This window comes from Chiloscyllium punctatum, chromosome 16 (genome assembly GCF_047496795.1).
Source record: "Chiloscyllium punctatum isolate Juve2018m chromosome 16, sChiPun1.3, whole genome shotgun sequence".
NCBI classification, from domain to species: domain Eukaryota; kingdom Metazoa; phylum Chordata; class Chondrichthyes; order Orectolobiformes; family Hemiscylliidae; genus Chiloscyllium; species Chiloscyllium punctatum.
This window is the reverse complement of record NC_092754.1, coordinates 74,140,684-74,152,271: the sequence shown is the minus strand read 5'-3', so window position 1 is coordinate 74,152,271 and position 11,588 is coordinate 74,140,684. Positions and strand designations below refer to the sequence as shown.

Sequence of the window (11,588 nt, the reverse complement as noted above, 5' to 3'; positions counted from 1 at the left end):
TCTCCCATCCCTTTACCCAACATATCAGTAAAAGCAGGACGCACTACGGATGCTCTAGCCAACAAAGGGACCCCCGGGTGATTGATGTCAGCTCCGGACCAATGAAAGGACGGTGGGCGGAGCTGAAGGACCTGGCGGGAGGTTGGTCCTCCAACCAATCAAAGTGAACGAGGGGCAGAACTAGACTAAACCACGTGATCACCCTCGCGTGCAGCGGAGAGTCACTGTAATGGATGCTCGGGAAGTTCTGGAGCGAAAGGATACGGGAAGGAAAGAAATAAACAAACAGATGGAAACGGGAGAAAAACTGTGTTGCTATGAGCGGAGAGGTTTTACAAACATGTTGTGCACGTCGGAAAACACAAATTTGAACGTCCCGGTCCCGTGTTTGGAGTAAACGGTGAATTGCCTCAGTGTGGCCGCAGGTCTGAGTGAGCGCCGCCATCTTTATTTGGGGCAACGATTCACTAGACACGTGCGCGACGCCATCTTTGTAGGGGGCAAGGTGCAGCCAGGCGCATGTGCAGCCTTTCTCTGGTACAGAGTCATTGGGCAGGATTTCCACAGAGCACATTCAAACTCAGAGAAATGGATGTTTATTTCTGGATTTGTTTCGTCATTCATTTAAATGACTTGCTATTGTAACTGAGTTTGCATGTCATTCAAAATTGGAGGTATTGTGCATAGTGAAGAAGGTTACCTCAGGTTACAGTGAGATATTGATCAGATACGGATGAATTTAGATAAATGTGAGGTGCTGCGTTTTTGATAAGCAAGTCACGGCAGGACTTCTACACTAGGGGAAAGTGAAGACTGCAGATGCTGGAGATCAGAGCTGAAAAACGGGTTGCTGGAAAATCACAGCAGGTCAAGCAGCATTCAAAGATCAGGAGAATCGACATTTCGGGCATGAGCCCTTCTTCAGGATTCCTGAAGAAGGGCTCATGCCCGAAATGTCGATTCTTCTGATCTCTGGTTGCTGTCTGACCTGCTGTGCTTTTCCAGCAACACGTTTTTCAGCCCAGGACTTATACACTGAATGGCAAAGCCCTGGAGACGCTTGCGGAATAAAGAGACCTTGGACTGCAGATTAATAGTCCTTGCAATTCAAGTTGCAGGTAGATAGGATGATGAAGAAGGTGTTCAGTATATTCTCCTTTATTGCTTAGAGCATTGAGTATAGGATGTGGGAGGTCATGTTGCTGTTCAGGACATTCGTTAGGCCACTTTTGGAATATTGTGTGCAATTCTGGCCTGCCTCCTATCAGAAGGGTGCTGTGAAACTTGAAAGGTTTCAAAAAAGACTTACAAGGATGTTGTTAGGGTTGGAGGATTTGAGCTACAGGATGAGGCATAAAAGGCTGGGGCTGTTTTCCCTGGAGTGCCATAGGCTGAGCGGTGATGTTATGGAGGTTTATACAATCATGAGGAGCATGAACAGAGTAAATGAACAAGGTGTTTTCCCTGGAGTAGTGGTCTCCAAAAGTGGAGGACATTGCTTTAGGGTGAACGGGGCAAAAATTCAAAGGGGGCTAAAGGGCAACTCTTTCATGCAGTGAGTGGAATGAGCTGCCAGAGGAAGTGGTGGAGGCTAGTACAATTAAAACTTGTTGAAGGCATCTAAATAGACACATGATATGATTGGGAAGCGTTTACAGGGATGTGGGCCAAGTGCTGGCAAATGGGAATAGATTAGGTTCGGATACCTGGTTGGCATGGATGACTTAAACCGAAGGGTCTGTGTCGGTGCTATAAATCTCGATGACTGTAGGATCATAACAGCTTATACTGCTTTGCTTCATCTCTGGGCTCCCTTATGACCACTTTGTCAATATCTAGCTTGCTCAGTACCGAACAATGGGTGTATTTTTGGTCTGTTAAGTATTTTACGATGACTTTTACAGACATTTTTGTAAGTTAATTTTTCTCTGCCGCCCAGCCCCTGAGCATGTGCTGCATATTAATTTTTTCTGGAAAATCTTTGTCAGTCAAGAATTCATTTTTCCAATAAGCAAGTGTATTTTCCTTCCGTTTCTGACGATCACATTCTGCACCATTTTCATTCCCTGTAATCTGTTTTGCACTCCCTGAAACATCAACTGTGTTTCTCCTTCCACAGATACCAGTGATTAATGCCAAAACCCTGTTGCTTGTGGAGAGGGTGATGTTTGACTTTCTTTTACAGCTGCAGTTTGTGTGGTGAAGGTGCTCCCACAATGTGTTTGGGTAAGAGACATTAGAGTATTCATTACAGCAATAGTGATGATTTGAAGGTAATGTCCACATCAAGAACAGTTTGTAGTTTTATTATCCTGCTTATAATTTCACAAAAATATTATTGGGAACTTTAGACATAAGGTCAGAGAAGGATGATATTAGGTAAGGTGACCAAAAGCATTGCCAAATAAGCAGGCTTTGAGGAATGTCTTAAAGGAGGAAAGCAGACCTTAGAGGTTTTGTCTGCAAATTTCAGAAAATGTTGCTTTGGCAACTGTAAAAGCAGCCTCACAGGTGAAGTAATAAGTTAACAGGTCATTGGGAGTCTCGAACAGGATGGGTTGTCGAGGTCTTCAAGGATGTGTGATGCGGTGAGCTAGGGATGATCACAACCAGGAATTAAATCAAGGGTGAGAATTTTAAATTGAGGGATGTGGGCCGGATGCTGGCAGGTGAGACGGAATTGGGTTGGAATATCTGGTCAGCATGGACGGGTTGGATTGAAGGATCTGTTTCCATACTGTACATCTCTGTGGCTGTATGTTGTTGATTATGAATAGGAGCCTTTTGATGGTTCAACAAGTTTTGGTACGAGGGAGTACTTGGGCAGCAGAGATTTAGTTTTTCTTAAGATTACAGGGAGATTGAATGTGGGAAGCTGGCCAGGAGTATGTTTGGATACTGAAGTCTGGAGATAACACAAGGTAGATGAGAGTATATGAGCTGAGACAAGGGTAGACACAGCTAGAAATAGTAGTGTTGGAGTGGGACTGAGTTATCACACTCACCTCACCTCTGGGATTCAGCTGGTTGTCAGGTTGTGAGTCAGGGCGGTAACACAATCGGGATCTGAGTGGCCCTGGTGGAGCCTAAAATGAGTGTCACTCAGCTGGCTGTTGCTGAGCAGCTGCTGCTTGATAGCCCTGTTGATGACATCTTCCATCGCTTTACTGCTGATCGAGTGTGGACTGATAGATGGAAATTGGCTGGGTTGGATTGCCCTATGTTTTTGTGTTGAACATCCCTGGGCAATGTTCCACATTGTCGGTAGATGCCAGTGCTGGAGGGGTACTCGGCTTGGTGGGTGGCAAGTTCTGGAGCACAAACCATCAGTATTATTGCCAGAATATTGGCAGGGCCCGTAGTCTTTGCACTATTAAACCATTTCTTGATGTTATTCAAACTGAATCAAACTGGCTTAGAACTCACATCTGTGATGTTGGAAACCACTGGAGAAGGCTAAGATGGATCATCCCACTTTGCACTTCTGGCTGCAGATTGCTGCAAATGCTGTCATCTTATCTGGTGCATGGGTGTGAGGCTCCTCCATCAGTAAGGGTGGGGATATCTGTGATGCTTCCTCCAGTAAGTTGTTTAAATGTCCATCACCGTTCATAATTGGGTGTGACAGAACTGCAGAGCTCCGATCTGTTCCATTGGTTGTGGGATCGTTTAGCTCTGTTGCTTGCTGCTGATGCTGTTAGACATGAAATAGCTTCAGGAAATGGTTTAAGTAGAAATCAAAGAGATTAAACAAATATATCTCAGACAAAAGATGAACTGGACCAGAGAATAGGACCCCTTAAAGGTTAACGAGGCTGTCTATGGAACCACCGGGGGTGGGAAAGATATGCGAATATTTCACGTCCTTTTTACTGGAGAAAAATATGGAAGCTCGAGAGGTTGGAGAAATAAACAGAGAGAACTTGAAAAGTATCCATGTTACAGTGGAGGTGTCACTGGATGTCTTGAATCGCATCAAGGTGGATGAAGCCCTGGGACCTGATCAGATGTATCCCGGAACTTTCTGGAAATCTAGGGAAGTGATTGTTGGGCCTCTCCTGAGGTATTTGTATCATTGATAGTGACAGGTGAGATGCCATTATTTTAAAAAGTTGGTAAGGAGAGGCCATGGAACAAGAGAATAGTGAGCCTGAAGTCAGTGGCAGGCAAGTTGTTGGAAGGGATTCTGAGGGACAGGATATCGATCTATTTGGAAAAGTAAGGAATAATCATTTGCTGTTGTCAATGTGGAGCTGAAAATGTGTTGCTGGAAAAGCGCAGCAGGTCAGGCAGCATCCAAAGAACAGGAGAATCGACGTTTCGGGCATCAGCCCTTCTCGAAACGTCGATTCTCCTGTTCCTTGGATGCTGTTAACCTGCGCTTTTCCAACAACACATCTTCAGCTCTGATCTCCAGCATCTGCAGTCCTCACTTTCTCCTGTTGTCAATGTGGCTTTGTACGTGCACAATCGTGTCTCACTAACTTGACTGAATGTTTTGAAGTGACAAAGAAAATTGATTAAACCAGGCTGTGAACATTGTTTATATGGACATTCAACAAGGTTCCACAAAGCAGACTGGTTAGCATGGTTACATAACATGGAATGAAGGGAGAACAAGCCATTGGGTACAAAACTGTCTTAATGGTAGGAGACAGAGGGTGATGATGGAGGTTTGCTTTGTGGTCTGGAGGACTGTGAGCAGCAGTGTGCTACAAGGATCGATTATTGGGTCCTTAAATAAATGACTTGGATGTGAATATGAGGTATGGTTAGTAGCTTTACACAAGACACCAAAATTGGAGGTGTAGTGGGCAGCGAAGAAGGTTAGTTCAGAATACAACAGGATCTTGATCAGATGGGCCAGTGGAGCAAGGAATGGCAGATAGAGTTCAATTTAGATAAATGTTGGCTGTTGGATTTTGGAAAGGCCAAATCAGGGCAGGACTTATCCACTGACTGGTAAGGTCCTGGGGAGTGTTGCTGAACAAAGAGACCTTGGAGTGCAGGTTCATAGTTCCTTGAAAGTAGAGTCACAGATAGGTAAGGGAGTGAATGCAGCGTTTGTTATGCTCTCCGTCATGTTGTGGCTGTACAGTACATTGATTAAGGCCCTTCTGGAATTCTGTTTTCAGTTCCAATCTCCCTGTTCCAGGAATGATGTTGTGAAACTTGAAACATTTCAGAAAATGTTTGCAAGGACTTTGCCAGAGTTGGACAGTTTGAGGGCAGTGCATGTTTGGAGTGAGCTGCCAAGGGAAGGAGTGAGAGTACAATTACAACATTTAAAAGACATTGATTAAGCCACTTCTCGAATTCTGTTTTTTGTTTGAATTTCCCTGTTCTGGGAAGGATGTTGTGAAATGTGTAAAGGTTCGGACAAGATTTACAAAAACGTTGCCAGGTTTGGAGGATTTGGGCTACAGGGAGAGGCTGAATAGGCTGGGGTTAATTTCCCTGGAGAGTCCAAGACTGAGAGGTGACTTCATGGAGATTTATAAAATCACGAGGGGCATGGATAAGGTGAGCAGACGGGGTTCTTTATCCTGAGGTTAGGTAGCTCCAAAACTAGAGCACATGGTTGAGAAGGCAACTATTTAAAAGGAATCTAAGGCCAACGTTTTCAAGCTGAGTGTGGTGTATGTATGGAATGAGCTGCCAGATGAAGTAGTGGAGGCTGATAAAATCACAACATTTAAAAGGCATCCGATTGGGTACGTGAACAGGAAGGGTTTTGATGGATACAGGCCAATAGCTGGCAAATGGGACTTCAGTAGTTTAGGATTCCTAGTTGGCATGGATGAATTGGACCGAAGTTCTGTTTCTGTGCTGTATATGTCTACGACGTTAATAAACAAAGATGCGTTCCTCTTTTGTGGAGAGCAAGCTGCAGCACAGATAATTGTGCTTGGAGCTGAGAAGGTGAAGCAGTGATTTTGACCAGGTGCAGATTTGGTTCCAAGGTCTTGAATTTGCAGAGAGAGAGAGGAATTGTTAACTGTCACAACTTTTAGTAACTACTTTCAAGTAATTGGCAAATAATACAAAGTGAAAATGTGAACATTATTGCACTCAGTAAGTTCTGAGCAACTGGAACTTTCTGAACGACACAGATTCAGCAGGTATTCTGAAAGAGACTTGGAATTTTAATTTTTAAGGAAAGATTTGGGGGGCTGTGGGCAAATAGGAGGGGAATTGGGACATATTTGCAGCATCTCCAGAGGGAGAGAGTACAGCCCCAATGGGCTGAATAGCCCCCAGGTCCTGTGCTCTGTGATACTGCCCCATTCACTCTGAATGATGAAGTTCATCCCAGGGCAGACAGTGGGATTAGCCCTCCACTCATCACAATGGGGCCCGGCTGATTGACGGCAGCTCCAGACAATGGGAGGAGAGTCTGTGTGGTCCTCCAGCCAATGGGAGTGAATGAGGGGGTGTGGCCAGCAAGATGACGCATGTCCATGAGCTGTGCAGGTGTCGTGTCACTGTTTGGGGTTGGGAGAGACAGCAGACACTGGGACAGAGGCTGTGGGACCTGAATTACAAACTCCCGGTAAATTAGAACCAAAAGAACTGCAGGAGATGTAAATCAGAAACAACAACCAGGAGGTTTTGGAAAAGCTCCGCAGGTCTGGCAGGATCTGGAATGAAAAATCAGAGTTAAAGTTTCAGATCCGGTGTCCCTTCCTCAGAACTGATACTGAGAGAAAAAATGTTGGTTTATATGCAGCAGGTAGGGTTTAGGGGAAGATGTAAGGAGTAAAGCATAGGTGGGGACAGAGCGAGAAGAAGGGTTGGATAAAGGAGTGGATAACGATCTGGCTGGGGGAGGGCGACTAGCTGGTAATGGAAACTGTTAGTGGCTAACCTTAGGTAATGTGTAATGACATGCTGTGAGAACAAGGACTGGGGTGTGGGGTAGGGGGGCGAGGACATGGGGTTGCTAAACTATGGTTAGACACTAACTGTCTCCGTTGTCAGCTGTTCTCCACAGACATCACTCCATGATTGGAGCTGCAGAGGACAGCACGGTGGCATAGTGGTTATCACTGCCGTCTCTCAGCGCCAGAGATCCGGGTTCTATTCCCACCCCAGGCAACTGTCTGTGTGGAGTTTGCACATTCTCCCAGTGTCTGCGTGGGTTTCCTCCGGGTGCTCCAGTTTCCTCCCACAGTCCAAACATGTACAGGTTAGGTGAATTGGCCGTGCTAAATTGCCCGTAGTGTTAGATGTAGGGGAATGGGTCTGGGTGGGTTGCTCTTTAGACGGTTTGTCTGATCTAAAAACCTCTTCAATATCCTTCCCAACCCCCTCTGTACTCCTCAAAGATGTATCTTAAAGTTGTTCTCTTTAATCAATGTTTCCAGCATTCGTGAAGCACTTTAGGAGAATTGTCAGTGTGAAAGGCTCCATCCAATGCAGGTCGTTGTTGTTCATGTCTGACATTAGGAGAAACAGGAATGAACGCTCTCTCTTATACCTGATGAACAGCAGCAAAAGCAGGAAGCACTGAGCATGCTCGAGCCCACAAATGGCCTCTGGTGATTGATCTCAGTGCAGGACCAATAAGAGGATGGGGATGGGGCTGGAAGACAAGGTACTGCCGGTTGGTCTGAGTGAATGAGGGGCGTGGCTACACTCAACCATGTGATAAGCTTCTGGATTAGTGGTGCTGGAAGAGCACCGCAATTCAGGCAGCATCCAAGGAGCAGCGAAATTGACGTTTCGGGCAAAAGCCCTTCATCAGGAATAAAGTGATACCACGTGATAAGCTTCACTGGCAGCACTGTGATGTTGTGACCAAGGCATTGGAAATGTGTGAAGGTGCAGGGCATGGTTAAGGAAAGACATATTGACCAGGAAGAGAAGGAAATTTTAATGGAACAGGCTGAGACGTTTTACAGAACTTAGTGCACATCGGAAAACACAAATTTGAAAATCCCAGGCCCGTGTTTGTGGCAAACGGGAAAATGCTTCAAATGGTGAAAGGCGTGAGTGATCGTCGCCATCTTTATTGGGGGCAGTGATCCACGGGACACGTGTGCGTGGCTGCCAACTTTGAGAGGGGCAAGCTGTCGGGGGACGCATGCGCAGCCTTCCTTGGCAGGGAGTGATCGGGCAGGATTTACACAGTTTCAGAGTCAGGATGTTTTCAATGTCAAAGAGTGTGATGCTAGAAACGTACAGCAGGTCAGGCAGCAGCCGATTGGTGGGAAGGAAGATGGAAACGTAGGACAGGTCAAAAGGGCAGTGCCGAGTTGGAAGGCTGGATCTGGGATAAGGTGGGTGGAGTGGAAATGAGGAAACTGATGAAATCCACTTTGATCCCATGTGATTGGAGGATCTGAACACAGATGATGAGGCGTTCTTCGTCCAGGCATCAGATGCCTGGGATTTGGCGGCAGAGATGGCCCAGGACCTACATATCTTTGGTGGAGCGGGAAGGGGAGTTAAAGTCTTTGGGCACAGGCTGTTTGGCTTGTTTAGTGTTTTACTGTTACTTTCACAGACCTTTTGTAAGTTAATTTTCCTCTGCTGCCCAACCCCTGATAATGTGCTGTTCTCTCAATGGACTAAATTTTCCACAGTATCTTTGACAGTGAATAATTCTTTTTTTCAACAAAAGAGTGCATTTTCCTTCCATTTCTGACCATCAAATTCTGCAACATTCTCACTTCCTGTAATGTATTTAGCACTCCCTGAAATATCAACTATGTGTTTCTCTCTCCACAGACACCAGTGATTAATGCCAGAGTCCCATTACCTGTGGAGAGGGTGATGTTTGACTTCTTTGTACAGCTGCAGTTCGTGTGGTGAATGTGCTCCCACAATTAACTTGGGTAAGAGATGTTACAGATTATTCACTCAGCGACAGTGAAGAGTTGACAATGTGTGTGCAAATTAACAACAGTTTGTATTTTTATCATTTTTATAATTTCACAGAAATTGAGAATTTCTGACATAAGGCCACAGATGGGGATATTAGGTCAGGTGATCAAAAGTATTGCCAAATAAGCAGGTTTTCAGGAATACCTTAAAGGAGGAAAGCAGGTCTGAGAGGGTCAGGGTGCGAATTCCAGACCGTGTTGCCTTGGCAACTGTTGAAGTAGCCAGACAGGTGAAGCAATGAATAAATGCATCTTTGGGAGTCTGAAAGAAAATGAGTTGTCGAGATCTTACAGGTTGTGTGGTGCAGGGAGACAGGGATGTTCACAGCCAGGAATTATATTAAGCGAGAGAATTTTAAATTGTTGCTCGTAAATAGGAGCCTTTTGATGAATCAACAAGTTTTGGTACAAGTGAGCACTTGGGCAGTAGGGTTTTAGATACTCTTGAGCTTATAAGTAAGTTGAATGTGGGAGGCTGGCCAGGACTGTGTTTGGATAACGAAGTCTGGAGATAACACAGGGATGGACTAGTATTTCAGTAAATGAGCTGAGACTAGGGTGGAGTTGGGTGATGTCACTGATGTAGAAATAGCAGTTTTGGAGTCGGGCTCCTCCTCATCACTCCCCCTCACCGATTCACAAATATTGTTCCTTGTTCTGTCTGTCTTTTCTGGTTTTGTCCTTCTCTCCAATTCTGCTAAGAAATAATATTTGACCTCACGGTTGTTGGAAAATCCTGCTCCATCTCCACTCTCCCTTTCCTTTCTGAATTCCTCATATGTGGTGTTCATCCAGGATCTATCTTTGTTCCTTCCTTTATCTCACCTACATACTGCCAGGAGGTGACATTGTATTGGTTTCCCATGTACACTGACAATGCCCAGCTCTCTCTCCCTTTCATCCCTCTCCATTGCTCCACTGTTCCTCATTCATTAAGCTGCTTTCCACACGCCTACAACTCGATTGGCTGCAATTTCCTCCAATGAAACACTGCAATGGTTAAACCCATTGCCTTCAGTAGCTATTACAAATTACTTTCCCTTACTGCTGAGCCCCTCCCTCTTACTGGGAAATGCCTGAGGCAGAACTTCACAATATTGCGCTCATATTCTGACCCCAAGGTGACCTTCTGATCAGACATCTACACAATTGCAAACACCAGGAATTCCAATCTCTAAAATGTTGCTATTCTCCACCTCACCCCAGCTCCATTGCGACTGAAACCCCTTACCCATGTCTGATTTGCATTAAAATTGACAAATCTAAAACAGAACCCTTGATTCTGCAACTGACCCAGAATCTGGTTCTAGGTTCCCTCATGATGGGACACATCCTCTCAGTATTTACCCTGTCATACCCCTTAATAAGTCTATATGTTTCAATAAGATCCCCTCTCATTCTCCCCCAAATCCAGTGAGTCAAGTCCCAACTTCTTCAGCCTTTTCTTAAAAGAGAGTCCCTGCAAACCAGGGATCATCCCAGTCAATCTTCTCTAAATGCCTCCGATGAAGTGATGTATTTCCTTAAATAAAGGGACCAAAACGTCTCTCATTACTCCATATGTGGTCTCACTCGCACTATATAAAGTGGCTCTCAGGTATATATTCCAATCTCTTATACTGCAAATCCCCTGGAATCAGGAATAATATTCCATTCCCCTTCCTGATGACCTGTTGTAACTGTGTGCTAGCTTTCTGTGTTTCCTGCACAGTTTCCCCCGGTCCCTTTTGTGTTGCAGGTTTCTACAGTTTCCACCATTTAAATAGTCCTCTGTTCTTTTATTACCTCCTCCAAAATGAACAACTTCACATTATCCCAAGTTATGCTCCATTGACCAACTTGTCCACTTCTCCGAATCCCTCTCTGTAAACTGTTTATAATCCTTTTGGAAGTTTACTGGTCTACATTTTCTCGGAGATTCACCCCCCCCCCCCCCTCATTCTTCTAAATCTTTCCAGGGAGCACCGGACAGTGGGAAGCATGCTGAGTTGCTGTCTTTTCAGAGAGACTCTTTGGAGTGACTGGGAGGATCTTGCTGCCCCTTGGTGAGAATGGAGGCAACTTGCCCATCAAGCTGCATGAGACTTTCACCCCCCCTCCCCCCCCCCCCCCCCATATCTTATTGATGAGGCAAAGTGGCAGCACGGAAGGAAAGAAAAGGAAGAAAATCCTGCTGTCCGCATCTCACTGACTCTTGGAACATTCTGTCCCATGTGTCAAAGATCTGCCCTGTTCAGTCACATGATGTCCCAAGGTGGAAACTCATAGAAACCCACACAGATTTCCCCATGAACTGACTGCTGGTCTGCACAAGGGGTAATGTGTACAGTCATCCTGGACCAGGAGGAGGGGATGGTGTGAGTTTCTAACCTGACCTGACAGTGACAGATTTTATAAACTTGTATTACAGGATACTACAGGTGGATATCCAGATGGCAGTCTCAGTAATTGTAACGCCAAACTCTGATTGAATTACTCCATTCATCAGGACCTGGATGTTTGCACTGTGTGTGAGTATTTTGTTCCAGCTCAATTCCATTTTCTGCATAAAAATTCTCCTTTGAATCAAACCGTCCTGTCAATAGATCTCCCCAAAATCTTCAATATGTGTCCAGTAATCCATTTATGATGAGTTGATGAGTGCAAGGTTTAAGATCCTGATGTATATGTTTTGTAAGCACTTGTCTCTCAGCTCCCCTC

The 11,588-nt window shown here is 45.2% G+C and overlaps 1 long non-coding RNA gene across 1 annotated transcript; it reads left to right on the top strand.

Moving 5' to 3' along the window:
* Positions 1-361: 361 nt before the first annotated feature.
* On the top strand, positions 362-11,323 carry LOC140486871 (uncharacterized). The gene is made up of 3 exons (XR_011962655.1): positions 362-400; positions 8,734-8,840; positions 11,299-11,323. It is a non-coding gene; the product is annotated as an uncharacterized lncRNA (long non-coding RNA).
* The last annotated feature ends 265 nt before the right edge of the window (positions 11,324-11,588 follow it).